Source organism: Ambystoma mexicanum, chromosome 7q (assembly GCF_040938575.1).
Source record: "Ambystoma mexicanum isolate Mex_15411 chromosome 7q, UKY_AmexF1_1, whole genome shotgun sequence".
In the NCBI taxonomy this organism is placed as follows: Eukaryota; Metazoa; Chordata; class Amphibia; order Caudata; family Ambystomatidae; genus Ambystoma; species Ambystoma mexicanum.
Genome location: NC_090941.1, coordinates 1,160,936,515 through 1,160,949,043, shown reverse-complemented (window position 1 = coordinate 1,160,949,043; position 12,529 = coordinate 1,160,936,515).

Genomic DNA, 12,529 nt, shown 5'->3' with positions numbered 1-12,529 from the left:
TTTCACCTTCAAATTGAAGGTGAAAGGTCTGGAAAAAACTTAAAAACACCTTTTTGTTACCACTGGCAGGGCTGGTATTACTGATCTTGAAATACTCCTGAAATACCAGCTTTGCCAATGATGAAGTCTGAATTTGGCAGATTATCTGAAATACCAACTGTGGAGGTGGTAACTTTCCCCAGCAATTTTTGTAAAAATATTCATCCAACTCTAAATGACCCCCTTTAGTTTGCAGTCTCCTAATAACGAATGCCTGAATGTTGCATCTTTCTCTGTGAGTTGTTCAACTGTGCCCAAAAGGTGAATACCAGAAACAATCCAACAGCTCTTTCCATAACCACCATATAGTAGCACCCATGGGTGCTATTCAGGGGGCTAGTAAACTCGTTTTGTAATGAACTCACCAGTAATCAAGACATGAACTGAAACACAGGGGAAGCATTCTTACAGAATGAATTCAAGGACAAACTGCAATTAGATATGGACTCTTACATCTAAAGCCCTAATTGTGAAAGGGCCGCAGTGTTGTCGGTCAGTAAGTCAGGGCTGCCACTGCTGTAAGGCAACAAGTGATTGTGCAATTATAGATACTTATAATTTATGAGGAGTATTACAGTTAAACAAAGGAAGGAACCTAGGCTTCCCCACCTGTTTCACACTGGCCGGTTATGGGTCCAACACACAATTAACAGATCTCAGTTAGTCTGCACATACGAAAACACCCAAACTGTATGCAGTACAATTACATTTATTGGTATATTATTTTAAAACACGTTGCATGACATAGGGCCTCATTACAACCCAGGTGGTAAGTTCCCTACTTTACCACCATGGTGTAAACTCTGTTTACACCATGGTGGATGGCGGATTTACCGCCCCATTCCAAGGTGAGTGGGGCGGTAAATCCCCATTCCCCATTTACCCTTCCCCATTCCCATTTTTGCCCCATAGGGCATAATGGGAGTGGGGAAGGCACTAATTACAGCACCGTAAATTACGGTGCCGTAATTAGCACCAAGGCCGGTTAGCGCCTTGCATTTTAACGCCTGCTAAAAGCAGGCGACAAAATGGTAATCAGGTGTTAAGGGTTAACGGCGCCGACGGCGCCATTAAACCCTTAACGCCTGGGTTGTAATGAGGCCCATAGCTATTAACAAAGCCCCTTTTGTTTGGTCAACCAAAATAATCGTGGATAGTTGCAGCATTTAAGGCATTATAAAAACAAAAACACATTGCTTCTTTACATTCACTGTTTTGTAGTGAGGGTTAGTACGAGGCAGTGACTGAGAATGTGGTCTAATTTGACTTCACATCTGTCTAGTCGACACATGAATGGTGTTTCTGGCACTCAATTGCTAGTGTTCTATCTGGTGCCGTCTTCAGGATAAATTCAGTGGACTTGAGCTGTCACTTGGTTGGGACATCTAAAATATAAACAGATAAAAATTGGAGATCAGGGATGCGTGTGTCTTTACAGGGACAAGAATCCTGTATTGGTGTGTTTGGACATTGTCCTACCTGAGCCGTAGCGGTTCTGTGTGACAGGTTAGCGTTGAAACTGGTTAAAGTTCATTGCTTCTAGCGCCGTCTGTGCGCTGGAATTGTTGAATCCTGTACATCTAGAATGTGATCGTCAGCTCGGTAGCTGGAACAAGGATAGAGAAATCAATATCTGATGAAGAAAGCGCCTAGAGGCTGTGATGGCGACTTACAGAAATCGGCATGTTAATGCTACCACTGATGTAGCATGCTTCTGCTTAGTGCCTACTTAGTGTATAAGCCTGGAAGCGAGTGGGTGGATACTCCACATTTCCTTGAGGATTACTGTGTGTTCACCGTGAGAGACCTCTATAAGCTTGGAAAGAGTGCTCCCTCTATCAGCGAATATGTATTAGTTCAATGCGGGCGGGGGGGGCGCTCTCCAGCGGCAATATGTCCTTACCGTCGCATATTGTAACTGCAGCTTGCTGTAGCATCGGCGGTGTCTGCAAGTTACGCACGCGTAGGGAATATTTCAGCTAGCGTTACTCGTTCGTTCGCGCCCAGATTGCGCGATTAAGTAGTGTCTTTACTCACTGTCCGAGGGGAATAGTGTCTTGGTCGCGGGCATGGCTGATGTCTATGAGCTCGGGGCCAATAACTGCTGCATGTAGTGGCATGGTGTGCCTTCCTTCATTTTTGAATGGGTGCTGTCTATGCGCTAATTATCGCATGAAATACGATGGCATCCCGGTACGTCATATTTCCACATCACCATATATTTGTTGTATTGTCGATTACAATTTACATATATGATCGTTGTATCATATTTATGGATGCATCATACAGAACCTCACACATGTATAAAACTGTCATACAATGACATCATTTATTGTATACAATTTTTCCAGTTTTTGACAAACGTAGAGTATTTTTTCTGAAATTTTTAGACAAAGGAGGTTCTATGAAGGTTTTTTGACAATTTCTGACAATCGTAATGTGTTTTACAAGAAGAGGTTCCACTCTATGGCAACATTTAACCCATTCTTCACCGTATCTAAACGATGTATGCATTTCTGCTCTACTTGCCTTAGTGCTAAATCTCTGTCACCTCCCCTTGCTTTTGCTTCAACTGTTTGGATCACACACCATCTCAGTTCTGTGTGTTTATGTTGTTTTTCAACAAAATGGGCCACCATTGGTTTGTCCTCTATTTTGTTTTTCAAACAGGACCTATGCTCACAGATCCTTTGTCGGATTTCACGCTCGCTTTTACCTATATGATATAGGTTGCACGGGCATCTGATTAGGTAGACACTCCATGTTGTGAGGCAGTTAGAGAAGGTCTTATATTTCCATATGGTACCATTGAGGGATATTTCTTTTTGGTCTTGAGTGAGGCGGCATACCGAGCATTTGCCACAGCGATAGTGTCCAACCACGGGGGTAAATGCCATAGGGTATTTTGGGCAGTGATTGTGGGTTTTTCTGTGGGGTACGTGTGTACCAGCCGATCTTTGATGTTTCTGTTTCTTTTGAAGGCAAACCGTGGCGTGGTTGGTTTGAAACTATCTGTCTGTAGCAAATGCCAGTTAGTGAGTACATGCCTTGGGCACATTGCTAGCTGGGCATCGGTTGAGGCCATGCCCAGTGGGTAGTGTACATAGAGTCACGATGCCAGGGGCAATTACTGCTGGAGGTCATCTAGAGTGACAGCTGAGCTTGCTGTCCCTGTGCTTGGGGCTTCTTCGGGGGCCCCTGTGTTTGGGGCTTCTGCGGGGGTCCCTGTGCTTGGGGCTTCTGCAGGGGTCCCCAGGCTTGGCGCTTCTGCGGGGGTCCCTGTGCTTGGGGCTTCTGCAGGGGTCCCCAGGCTTGGCGCTTCTGCGGGGGTCCCTGTGCTTGGGGCGTCTTCGCCAGGAGAAACAGGTAATTGAAATTGTAATGGGTTATTTATAACACGCCGAATACCCAGAGGTTTCTAAGCGCGGACCCCAGTCTGTCTCCACATCTTCTTGCTTCTGAGACGAGCGCGTTGCCCCTGAGCTATCCTCCCGAGTCGAGGAAGCGACTCCTAGGAAAGCGTTGCCAGCTTGGCTTCGGCGGCTCTGCAATTTGCCTACAGGGCTTGCAAGTTCATTAATTTACGAGGTGCGTGGGTGTAAAATCAGTTATTGCAAAACCGTACAATATTCTTTGGGCACAACTCCAATAAACGGGTCCATTTTCCCAACAGCCTGAGCACATATATACGTAATACAACTAAAACCTAATCCTAAAAACGCAGCGGTTTACTAAGCTAGAAAACCAGTTTGCAAAATTAGAAAAAAGAAAGCTGGGGACTAGGTACCCTCAGCAAATTTAAAAAGATGTTTGACTGCCGGTATTTACGGCACCGACACCCTGCCTTGCATTGCCTCGGGTTAAAGAAAAAACTGTCTGTGGCTGAAACGAACAATGACACTGATAGGCAATAGATTTGAATGTCAAGAGTTGTAAATAATAGGGGGTGGTCTATTTCTCTTGAATGACCCCCGATTCAGCGGCTCCCAGTTTCGGATTTCTGATCTGGTGTATATGCTATCAGGATGGACCTACAATTACCCACTGCCTCGCAGCAATTTGCGGCCATATTAACAAGTATCTAGCAAATCTCTCTTACCTGTTGAGAGGCTTAAACATAGACCCCACTCCGAACACAGGTCCAGTCCTAAAATGTCTTTCTCTTGGTTAATGAAATAGGTAAAACTATCTAAATTAAACATAGCTACTGCACATGTGCACACAGTTCGCTGAAGCAGTGCGTGCTCAATACCGAGGGGAAAGTGACAGTTGTCCCAGAATGAAAGTGTTTTCTTCATTCTAGTCGCAGATGGCTACATCTACCCTTGTTCTCTGGCAACCTTTGCCATGTAGCCATCGGTGGCCGATGACACCCCCGGCAGCCATTCACTCGTGCATCCTACCATTCACACTGAGAAAGTGTGAGACTCTGAAGACAGCTCTCATTCTGTGGATCAGCCTGGCCATCGAACTGGCCTGTCCTGTTAATGTGATTTATGGACTCGTACTGGACTGCACAATGGCTTGAAGAGGGCACTGCTGGCCCCGAGAGGTAATACATCTGCCGTTTTATTGTTTCCTTGTACTCCTCTATATAACACATGTTCTAGCAATGTTTAGTAAAGAAGAGCAACATGTTTAGGAGCCAGACAACACCAGGAAGTGATTTACATATGAACAATGTACTTGAAAAGGGTTGTGCACCCACTGCTGTTACATTCAAGTAAATGCCAGAACTAATAGTGACTGTAAAACGTCTAAACCTTGTGCTTTCAAAACATGACTTTGACAATTTGATCAGTTCCATTGAAATGAAATGTGGTGACAGCTGCCTAGGATCTATTCAGTGTCTCGTTCCATATCATTTTATTACGCAAAACTCTCACAATCACTGCAACACTACTATCCAGACTGGACCACTCCTACACCCTCTGTATAGGTGTTCCCAATGACCTTCTGCACAGCACCCAGACAGCACCACGCGCCCTATCAAGACTACTTCTAAGAAGGACAGAGAGGAAGACGTCACCCTAAGGACCCTGACCTTTGTACCCTGCCCTGGATTCCCCTTACAGGCAGGATTCAGTCTAAACACTGTTCATCCCCCCCAGATAGTCCTTGGCAGTGGGACAGGCGTAATCATGGAGGAATGCATGCTTTACATTCCAACAAATGCAAACAAAGGGGGGTCTGGGAATCTCTCTACCAGCACAAACACAGCCCAATGACCTGTTCTTGGGTGAATAACCCCTGGGAAAGACTCTACCAAGTCTTTAGCTCACTGTCCTTTTCACAGAGAAGAAATTTCCCCGCATATCAGCCTTTGTCCTGCCCAGGGGCAGTCCAGCGCCGAAAAGCTAGGCAATTCTCCTCTGAACAAGAGTACCATCAGTAACCCCATACACGTGTTTCAGCCTTGTTGGGCATCATCAGTGAGGTGAAACTGTTGCCTCTGCCTCACTGTTCCATAAAAGTTCCCCGAGATGATTTCATTCCATCGGCCAAAGAATAGTGCCCTTAGAGAAGCATAACATGCAGTAGTTAGAGGCAGAGGATGAATATGCCAGCCCAACCCTTTGTCTCCATGATGTGGTAAATGAGAGCAGACCCAACAGTTAGACCTGTTCAAAATGGCATGTGTTGCATTCATTATAAGCAGTAGTGTGTTATTGTGGTAACTTTGTCTGTGTCGAGAGTCTCTAGGAGATAGAGTGTGCAGATGCACAAAAGGCATATATACAGTGGGTACAATTTCAGTGGGCAAAAATGTTTTGAGCGGACGTATTTCTTCCATGTATAAAAATCCTAAAGCAATTACTATTGTGAAACCGGTTAACATAATTACAAGAAAACCATACTTTTTGAAAGACCATGTATTCGATCGTCCATTGTCTTTGCTGGCCACACAGTCACTTATTTGTTCTGTACGGGTAGAGGCGATAACAGGCATTGTTCCTTTGAAATGAAAATACCGTAGTCCGTTTTGCTGGTGATCTCCAGATCACATGTTTTCTTAGTCTTTTCCCTATCCCCAGCCAACAACTTTCCTTCCAGATGCAAAGATGGGGTGAAGGACAAACCCTGTGATTATTTTCCTTGTTGGCAGAGATGAATCATGCAGTAAGTCTAGCTTTATGGACGCAGATTGTACCTTGTGACTCCTGGTACAGTGTGATCTGTGAACGGTGCGTCAGTGCTTCCTGATGAAGTGATTAATTTGCAGCAGAAGCAGACAGAGATGCAAAATGATCTGCAGTAGAGTTTGGAGATAAAGCAGGTGTTTCCCCATGCTTCACAGACTCAGAGAGTGTCTCCGAAGCACTCACAGTACTGCTCAATGCTGACTGATCGTTGGGAGCAGAGCAAGTACGTTTCTCCATATCTTCTTTGTCGTGTGGCAAAGGGAAGGGTATCCTCTTGACATGCGACGCATGTATCCAGTGCTTCTTGCCCTACACCCAAATCGCTGCCTGTGTGGCCAGGAGGACCTGTTGGGGCCCTCTCCACCGCAGAATGCCTTAACAAGCACCCACTCCCCAGGTCGGAGGCTATAACCTGTCCCCTCGTATTTTGCTGGGAGGGCTTCTCGCACTGGTTGGTAAATCAAATACAGATTTTTAGTTAACCGATCACAATAATCGGAAAGAAGTACATGCTCAATGTTCCTCAGAGCCCTGGGTTTCGGGAGGTTCCAAATGTTAGCTGGCCTACCCATTACCACCTCATATGGGGAGAGCCCAGTCTTAGTCTGTGGGGTGGTGCACATTGACAGTAACACTATCGGTAAGGCGACCGGCCATTTCAAATTGGTGCCGGCACACGTTTTAGTGAGCTTGTTCTTTAAATTCTCATTGTGTCTCTCTACCAATCCAGCACTCTGAGCATGTCTAGCTGAATGGAACCATTTATCAATCTGTAATCCTGTACATATCTGCAGAATTACAGCAGCGATAAAATGTGGATCATTGTCCGACCAGATGACCCTTGGCAAACCAAACCTAGGAAAATATTCCTTACGCATGGTTTTCCCCAGAAAAGGCTTCAACCCATTTACTAAAGGTGCAAATAACAACCAAAACGAATTTGAAATTAGTACAAAGCTCCATTTCAATAAAGTCAAAGTGGATCACTTCAAAGGGGACAGAAGGTGGACCAAAACTACCCCCTGGTGTTGATGTGCCCTTCCCATATTGTGCTGTAGACAGATCATGCAACTCTGGACAAAACGCTCAGCTGTTTTTGGGATGTTATTGTTTACCCAGACATTTTCTTACATTATACTAATCTTCCTGGCACAGATGTGGGTGGGGCCATGAGCCATTGCGACCATCATAGTAATGTACGCATCTGGCAGAATCCATTTTCCCTCTAACTTATCCACCCAACACACATCATCATCCAACCTTGCCAAAGCCTTAGCCTATTGCTTAGTTTCCTCTGAAGTGGCATCGGCTTGGATATTCTTTACAGATTCAATACCTTCATCTATGGTACAGACATTTGTGGCTTCCCTTGTAGTGTACATATCTGAATAGAGATCAGTAGCAGTCTGTTTGGCTATCTGGTCAGCGAAAGCGTTCCCTTTTCCTACATCATTTATGATTTTCTGATGCGCTGCGCATTTCATGATCGCTAACTGAGTGGGAAGTGCAAGCGCTGAAAGTAACCGCACTATCAAGGAGCCATATTGAATCTTCATTCCATGTGAGGTCAAGAAACCTCATTCTGCCCAAAGTCTACAGAAGTTGTGAACTACCCCAAAAGCATACTGACTATCAGTATATATGTTTACTCTAAGCCCTTCGGAAAGTTTGCAAGCTCGAGTCAATGCAATAATCTCTGCGGCCTGCACAGAGTTATATGAAATTATTTTGGTTTCCACAATCGTGCTTGGTGTGGTGATGGCATAAGCAGCTGTGGATGTACCATCCTGTAGTTTGAAGCAGAAGCCATCGCAAAGCAGCTCCCCTTTTGGGTCGTTCAGAGGTGTATCTTTCAGATCAATCCTGCCTTTAGTTTCTTGCTCTGTGGTGTAAATGCAGTCATGTGGGAGATCTACATCATTTAGTCTGTTCCACATTACGGATAAAAGAAATCCCAGTCCTTCGATTAAAACTTTTTTCTCAGGAAAACTTTCTAGATTAGAGAGTGTAGCAAAAACATCAGATTGTTCATCTTTCTCCATGCATTGTCTAGCCCATGCAGTCAAATCACGATTTCTCTCTTTAGACACTGTGTTGCGAGTTACAATCTTAGATTCCACTCCCTTATCAACTACGAGTGGAACAGAATCACTCGGAAGAGGAAGAGTAGACAAATCTTGTACAACCGGTAACAAAGGTGCTATCACTGGTGCAGAAGACAGATCTACCAGACCCGTAACAGTAGGCGAAGGCGGAGGTGCAGGTGGAGGAGCATCGATAGGAGGAGGAACAACAACCGGAGGAAGAGGAACAATAGGAGGAACGATAGGAGGAGCAGGAATTACTACGGGAGGAGGAACAGCCGCAGGAAGAGGTAAAGCAGCAGGGATAGGTACATACGGAGGTGGCGCAGTGGCACCAGGCCTTCGTTCATTTAGAGGTTTCTCAATTAATTCATCAGACACATGAAAATCTTTAGATGGATATATTTCTGAATACCAAGTTGAAAAGCCCTATCCATATTTCTAACTGACTCTGACTGTTTACTTTGATCATACAATAACGCTTTCTCAGCGTTGGACATATGTCGGCGCGTATGTTACTCTCTACTTTTAAGTTGCTGCATAGTTTCCTTCTTCCAATTTTGTAATACATCAAATGCTGCAGGTCTATATTTTTTCTTTAAAAATATAGACTCTAAATATTTTATACAAGGAATCTCAAAGCTACCATTGGTTGTCCACTGAAGTTTCAGAAGCATGTCTAGTTTGTCTGTGCCAAATATCATTAAACACTATACTACCTATGCCGTGCTTACAGTACATAGTACACGCCGGCGACCCCTCCTGTGGTGCTAGACGGTGTTAGGGAGAATTCTCTGTTTAGGCTGAATTTCCTAACCTAGTGAGTCCCCCAGCAGCTTTGCTGGATTTCTGGAGATTGTTTTTTTCTCCTGCCAAGAGTGAGACTCTTTTCCTCCCACTCGTGGACATGATTTATGGTGTTCCTTTGAATGTTAATGTGTTTCATGGGCTATGGGGTCTTTTACTCCATAGGGTCTCATATGTTTTTTTATGTGTGTTACACAGCACCCTCCGTGCAGTAACACAGGGGTGTCATAATGACCCCCCACCATAGACTCCCAACCCTGGGACTGACTACTGTCTCCCAGGGCATGTAAAGTCACCATTGCCTTTACCAGTCCCAAATTACTAACAGAACCACTACAAACCATCATATTGTGGATGTACTGGTAGGGGCAATTCGATTGCCCCTGGGTCTGTTTTTCGAGGGGGCACTGTCCCGTCCCCTCTCGTTGAGTTTTGGCTGGTGGCAGTGGATACTACTTTTTATATTCAACCGCGAATATATCTCTATGGGATTTTCCCATTGTTCGAGGCTAATATTTTTTAACATAGCCTCTGACATACCGCCGGTTATTTATTTAATATTAATTCACCGGTTGGTATTTTCTGCCAGAACTCGGTTTTAAAATGGCATTTGTGTTCGCCTCTAACTCCAAACCAAAGGTCGAGCCCTTTGTTCCACTTTTTGGCGGGCTTCTCCACAGAAACCTCCAAAAGTGCTGCCACTCTGTCTGGGTACCACAGGGGCTGCGGGAGGGGCTTTAGGCACCCTGGACAGAGTTACCTTGGTAACTCAAGTCGGACTCTTGTGTGATTGGCCCAAGTGGTGAGCAGGCCGGCTCACCACTTATCAGGTTTGATTGATGGCTAGGCTGAGTGAATGGGGTGTGCTGCATAAAAGCAGGGCTTTTGGGACTGGAACTTCAGAAGTCGCCACAGGACCTGAAAATCCGACGAGGGAGAAGCTGAGCCGACCTGCCACGATGACACCACCGGTGGAGCCCTGCTGAACCGACTCACCACTTCCCAACAACAGAGGAGATCTCCCTGCTGGAGAGTCTTCTTCCCCTGACTGGTGGGCACAACCAGTTTACCTTCTTTTCTCGCATTCCAGGACTTCTTGTGGTCGAATTGCCCGTGCAAAGCACCCCGGCAACCGGGTAGCCACTTACCACTGGACCGCAAATAAAAGGACCACTCCTTTTAATTGAGAACTCCGCGGCTGGTTTCTTCCCTGGCAGTGCAACAGACTCCTGCTTTCCTCCCCGACGAGATCCTCTGTTCCCCCGGACGAAGCACTGACTTGCACCCGTTGCCAGGAACAACTGCCCCCGCTGCAGCGTTCTCACCGTTTTAAGGTACCGTGTCCGCCAGGCCTCCCTTTCTAAAGATTGCTACAAGGTAACAATAATCCCTTAACCTTCTGGACTGGCCTGGCCACCTTGACCATCTAACTGGTCCCTTTCTGTTGGTCCAAATCCTTCTGAACTATTGCAAGACTTTTGGACACTTTAAACTATGTGACATTGGACACATTTCGACCGGAGCCTCTTAAAGTGGGTCCGGCCTTGTTAACTTTGACTTTATGGTTTCGACCTGCCTTCTTCTCCTACTGTGTTCTTCTGAAAGTTTTGGGATCTGTTTCTATCTTTGCTCTGCCTTTCTCTCCCTTTTTAACCGATTGATTAGAGTGCCATCTTCGTTAAGCGCTCACCGCTGTCTGAAAATAAGTGTTGCTTTACTTAAGACTTGTCTAATAATCGTTGAAGGAAGTGTATGGGCCTCATTACACGGATGGCGGAGAACCATGGCGCTATTAGCGCCATGGTTCATGCCGGTAAAATACCGGCACCGCCTTGGCGGAAAGGGGAATTACCGCCCCATTCCAAGGTTGGCAGGGCGGTAATTTCCCCTTCCACCATTGCCCTTCCCCATTCCCATTTTTGCCCCATACGGCTCAATGGGAATGGGGAAGGCGCTAATTACGGTACCGCAAATTGCAGTACCGTAATTAGCTCCCTGGGTCCCTTTGCGAGTTGGTTTTTAATGCCTGCAAAAAGCAGGCGTTAAATCCCCCAACCCGCAAAGGGACCTCGTAGTAAGGCGGTAAGGATTTACCGATACCGGTATTTTACCGGTACCGGTAAATCCTTACCGCCATCCGTGTAATGAGGCCCTATATCTTTTAGTGACGGTGTTTTTAAACTGCTTGAGATTAGTGCCGGTGTGTTTAACTAGATGTGTTTCTTTTAAATAAATAATTTTATCTCTTTTACACCAAGCTCTGGTTAGTGTTTGCTTGTTCTACTGTGTTCTTTTGACCTATTGTGAATACTCTGTATGCTGCCTAACTCTTCTTGAGAGAAGTCTGACTGCTCAGCCACAGCTACCAGGTAAATCTGGGTGGTACAGACTGCTACCAATTGGGTTTACTGCCAACCACCTGTAGTCTTGAATCTTTTGCAGTGGTCCCAGAGGGAAATGCACAAGTTTCTGCCTAACAGACGGCCAAATGCCAAAGATTGTCTGTCTCTGCGGAATAATGCCCTGAAACAGGCAGACAATTTCCTAGGCATATCACATTCCTGGTGTTACCTGGTCAATAATTGTTCTCGCGAGAACAATACGCCAAAATCAAATTATCAGGATACTTAAGAATCGGGTCACGACTCACCTGACCAAAGAACTAAAGGAGGTCCGATCGGATTACAAAGGACAACAAAGGACCCTCGTGGTTGGTGATTTCGGCAAAACTGCCCGCCTCAATACATGGATCCTCATCAAGATGCCATCTCGGACTGCGGGCTCCCCGTCCAGGGATCGGGTGGTGCAGTACTGTTGAGGTATCGCGTCTCATCCAAGAAGGGGCCACCTTTCTCACCGACCGATCCCGGTCTGATAGCCGCGTCAACACTTCAATGAGATGGCATCAATCTTGAGGGTCCCTATTTGGGCATCATCTGTAAAAGCAAGGAAATACTGAGGCTGAGTACCACAAAAGGAAATACACCAAACACGGGCTATAAAGATAAACAGATCTTTAATACTGTGGAGTTACAAAGAAACACAGATCTGATACAGACAACTATCAGGCTCTCAACACTCGCAATGAGTACCAGCCCATCAGAGTGAGGAGGGAGAGTGCTGGACATCTAAACATTCGGGTTTTTATACATTTGCAACACTATTGTCCCGCCCCTCTACAGGTTAATAATCTGCAGTCTAGAGTTTGTGCTGAGTTCACATATAGCTCATACAATAATATGCACATGGATTACATAGGTTTGTACTTCCAACAAGTTACAGTGGCGAAGTGTATTTCTGGATTTAGCAGTGAGCCTTAGTACATATCCCTTCACAATGTAGCTCTGCCAGTGTCCACTTTCGACATTTACATAACATTGTCCTCGATGTATATTCGTGGGTGAGGCTTGTTAGTGCAGACAATCCTAGGACAACAAGTCATGCTCGATGCAAGGT